Raw genomic sequence first — 5,206 nt, forward strand, 5'->3', positions numbered from 1 at the left:
ATTTTAATACCTTATTCTAGGGCCTAACTGGGACCTCCGCACCGAAACTTGGCCCGGTCGGACCCCGAGGGGAGGAAGGGGGGGCCTGCCCTCGGGGTCTGACCGGGCCAAGTCTCGGGCAGGAAGGGCCCCCCCTTCCTGCCCTCGGGGTCCGACCGGGCCAAGTTTCGGTGCGGGGGTCCCAGTTAGGCCCTAGAATATGGTATTCAAATTTCAGGGCGGTAGGACCTTCCTATCTCAAAAACTTTTTTTCCACCACATTCTGAACCATTAGGTCTCGCAGGCAACACTTCTGAAGGGGCTTTGTCCAAATGACAGTCCATTTGGGAAAACTTTTTTTCTCTATGGGCTAGAACTACAAATCTTGCATATGTCGTTCTCGGGGCCCCGGGAAATGTGTGTCAACATTTTAGCATCCCTAGCTATCTCGAAAAGGCTGGAAAAGGGGCGTGACCTCCAACAGTACAGTCAATGTATATAAGACAGAGGTTAGTTTCTAGGCCCCATTTTTTGCGGGATGGAGGTGTACATTTGTGGCTTAATGTGTGTAGACACAGCTGGCCTGTGGCCACGTCTTTGAAGTCTGGGGTCAAAAGGTCAAAAGGAGCCGGCACCACGCCGCTTATGAGATAACAAAAAGTGAATCTGTATTTCTCTCATTACATTTTGTCATTATTGAAGAGAGGCCTGATTCTCAGATATGCATATTGGACTGTTAGGGTATAGGTCTGGGAAGAACTTCAGGCCAAAATCTTGCAAGCGAGCCGCTGGGTGCAGGTGCAACGAGATGGAGCACTTGCTGAGCCTGGACTTTCATAATCTTCGCTCTGTGAATGTAAAGGATGTTTGGTCGGAGGTTACGACGAAGAATCATAATGTGAATGGGAATATTCTATAAATCTCTTGATATCATCTTTCGTCTCAACACTTCTGCTGCAGCCACTTAAAGTCTCACTCCGAGAACCTTAAAATATGAATCAATCCATTAGAAGTATGAAAATATGTTCCCGGTGGTGCAACAGAGCAAACAAGGTGTCCTTTGACATCTACGTTTCGAGACGATTGCAACAGTGCCACACATGATCATATTTGAATATGTTTCGGGGTAGTAATTAGCTGTCGATTTTGGAGGCCTTTATCAATAATGACCAGCTATAGATTTGCTTCCCGATGGAGATTTTTGACAAATTACATGTTAATTAGCATCTACACGTTAAGCTGAGTCCAATGAGATCAAGCTCGGCCTCTTGCTACACCGAGATCATGTCCTAGACCTAGGTGTACCATGTCAAATACATGTTACCATTAGCTAGAGTGTCGTTCTTGGTGTCATTGGACTCAGCTCAACGTGTAGATGCTAAATAACATGTCATTTGTGACAAATCTTTATCGGGAAGCAAATCAATAGCTGCTCAGTATTGATTAAGGCCTCCAATTTCGACAGCTAATTACTACCATTAAACATGTTCGAATATGCTCATGTGTGGCACCGTTGCAATCGCCTGGAAGCGTAGATGCTGAAGGACACCTTGTTTGTCCTCTTACCCCACCGGAAAGATATTTACATGCTTCTGATTGACTAATGAATTGATTCAGCTATTCCCCCAGAAGTCTGGGGTCAAAAGGTCAAAAGGAGACAGCACCACGCCGGGGTGGATCCAGATCTCGGGCAACAGCGCAGGGTTGCCAGGTCCTGCAAAAAACGTGCCCCCCACATACCGTTCAAAATCCACCCAAAATGTCCTGGAAGCATCCCAAAAAAAAAAGATATTATTGGCCATTTTGGCCAACGTTTTGAAAGTAATAATATTTGAGGGAATATTTTTTTGTTGTTGTTTTAGCAGCGAAATGCACCGTGTGCGTGTGTGCGTGTGCGTGTGTGTGTGTGTGTGTGTGTGTGTGTGTGTGTGTGTGTGTGTGTGTGTGTGTGTGTCTGTGTCTGTGTGTCTGTGCGTGCGTGTGTGCTTGTGTGTGCTTGTGTGTGTGTGTGTCTGTGCATGTGCGTGCGTGTGTGTGTGTGTATAACACGCTATTTTATGTTGAAATGCGACGTAATCCAGTGTTCACGAAACGTACACTGTCAACGTAGGTATGTTTTTGGCGACTGGGTTGGCTCTCAGATATACGTGTTTCTAACAAGATGATATCATTAAAAGTTACATAAAGTAACAGTTTAATAACACAAACGCAGGAAGCACGTGAGCTGCTAGTTTAGCGAAAGCAACCTGACGTCGTTGAAACATGCGAGCGAGCCGATCAACTCCTAATAACTATAAAACTAAAGATCAGACACAATCACTGACTGAAGATTATGCAATTAAAAAGTATATTTCTCGCTAGAAATGTTATTAGAAACACGTTTAACGGTGAATCGGTCCTAAAATATTGCATTTCCCATTCAGATAATAAAGATTAATAAAGATCATACACATTCACTGACTGAAGATTATGTAAGGAAAATGTACATTTCTCGCTAGAAATGTCATTAGAAACGCGTTTAATGGTGTATCTGTCCTAAAATATTGCATTTCCCATTCAGATAATAAAGATTAATATAAGCTACGCCGTGTTCCGGAGCCGCGGGGGATTCTGGGAATTGGGGTTCTCAGTTGACAAATGGGGCTTTTGTTAACTTGTTTTGTTGTTAGGATTAAGTGGGGTTAATGGGTTCGGGATGTTATGTGGTTGTGTGTTGTTCTATTAACATTGTCCGTGTGTTCATTATTGTCGACACCGTCACCGAGAGTGACGTGACCATCGTTTCGCGCAGCTGTTCCGTGTTGAAGTCTCGTTCAATAAAAACCAACTCTCGTTGTCGAGCGTTCAATAAAAACCAACTCTCGTTGTCGAGCGTGCCCCCCCCCCTACAAACGTGTCTCACCCCCCCTCAACAAACGTGTCCCCCCCCCCCCCCTTCAACTAACGTGTCCCCCCCCCCCCCCCCCCCCCCCCCCCCCCCCCCCCCCCCCCCCCACAATCGTGTGTCGTCGTCCCCCCTCAACAAACGTGTCTCCCCCCCCCCCCCCCCCTCCCCGGTCAACAACAGTCCCCCCCCCCCCCCCCCTAAACAATCGTGTCCACAATTTGCCGCGAAAGCCGTGAAACCCAAACCCCGAAACCCGCCTCCACAGCGGCACACGTGGATACTGTAGGTATAACACGCTATTTTTTACGTTGAAATGCTACGTATCCAGTGTTCATGGAAACGTACACCACTGACGTTTTTCTTGGCGACTGGGTTGTCTGTGTGCATGTATTGTAATGTTCTTCTTGTCAATCAGTGTGAGGGCGAATCATTAGGTCAGCTGGGGGAGGGCCTTGGAAGAACACGAGGGTGGGGGCCTGCACGTGAGTGAGACCGTGTTGGGGGTTGCCGGGGTAACCGGGGTTTGTTTTGGGTGGGATTTCTGCCGTTGGTTACGGGTTTCAGTGACCTGGTTTTGGTCCATTAAAAGTTCCTTCAATTACTAATGACTCGACATCGTTATTTCACCGGCGAGGTCATTACAATATGTTCAATAAAACGTAATCACGGACAAAAAACGTTTTTTAGACAAATGTAATTGAGAATGCCGAATAGTTCTCTGGGAACGTAATTTTGATGAGAAAGTGTTCCCCGCACATGTAGAGGGCCTCGTTCGCTCGTTTTGGATAAATTCCAATGGGTCGTAATCTGTGGCGGAACAAACCACCTACGTGGTCGTATTTTCCGAGAGGACAGGCTGATACTGGACATTGATTGGTTTGTCAGTGGGCGTGAGTCTGACGTCACCGTTCACCGGTATAGCCTTCATGAATGAATGAAGAAACGTGTGAACATAATTTCCTGCAGCTCAGTTCAGGCAGCCGCCCAGACAACGCACACTTCCCGCTTTGACCACAGCTATAGCCCTAGATAAAGAAATCAACGAAGCAACCCCCGCTCCTACAGTTACCCCGTCAGCAGCTAATTTCTCCTCTTGTGACATGTTGATATAACGTTGGACTATTAACATTACAATCAAACGTACGCTTCCCCGAGAGGTAGACCTATGCCTATATGCTGACAATAATGTGTTATCGAAATTTAACGTAGCCTATTAAGGATACGTTTCAATTAAATGTAGCCTGTAATCCAAGAGGTAGCTTAAATAAATAACAAAAATGTTGAGAACGAACCTATTTGCAATATGTTCAATAAGACGTAATCAGGGACAAAATAACGTTAAATGAAACGTTTCCCGAAAGGGAAATATGCCTTAATGACAATAATGTGCTATACGTTGACATTTAACATATTTGGAATACGTTTCAACCAAACATAATCCTAGAGGTAAATGAATGGCAAAAAATAGGTTGACAACGAACGTATTTGCGATATGTTCAATAACACGTATCCACAGCCAAGATACGTTTTTCAGACAAAATACGTTAAATGAAACGTTCCCTGAAAGGGAGATATGCCTTAATGACAATAATGTGCTATACGTTGACATTTAACCTATCTGGGATACGTTTCAACCAAACATAATCCTAGAGGTTAATGAATGGCAAAAAATAGGCTGAGGACGAACGTATTTGCAATACGTTCAATAAAACGTAATCGCGGACAAAATACGTTTTATGACAAACGTAATTGAGAATGCCGAATAGTTCTCTGGGAACGTAATTTTGACGAGACAGGGTTGCCCAAGCTGTTAATGTTCCTTAACTGCAAATAAAAGCGGATCCCTATAAATAATACAGTGTTATTGATTATAAGCTTTGGTGTCTGTTAGAAGCACAGCACAAATAGCAAGGTGCACAATGACATCATGCAATTGAGTCGTGTTGATTTCCTGTCTCAAACCAGAGCGGTTTTGTCTGTCTTGGGGACCCCGAGTTAAATACACAAAGACAAAGTAGGGCATTTACTTTGATTTGTACTTTGAAAGGCCAACCAACCAAAACACAATTCCCTTGCATGCAGCCTTTTTCATGTAAATGAAATGTTTTCAAATTAACATACTCACCTACAGCATTCAATGTGATGTTTAACAGCAACAGATTGTGCTTGTTTCCTTTGAAACTAAATACCTTTCAATCTTCAGCCAGTAGCTCACTTCCTCAGACACGCAATATGCAAAAAACACTTTACAGACTCCAAATTACTTAAGAATTGCATGTTTGTGCGCTGGTTCTGTGTGCAGTATATGTGAATGTATTCTCTCTCTCTCTATATATATAT

Source organism: Gadus chalcogrammus, chromosome 21, assembly GCF_026213295.1.
Source record: "Gadus chalcogrammus isolate NIFS_2021 chromosome 21, NIFS_Gcha_1.0, whole genome shotgun sequence".
NCBI lineage: Eukaryota > Metazoa > Chordata > Actinopteri > Gadiformes > Gadidae > Gadus > Gadus chalcogrammus.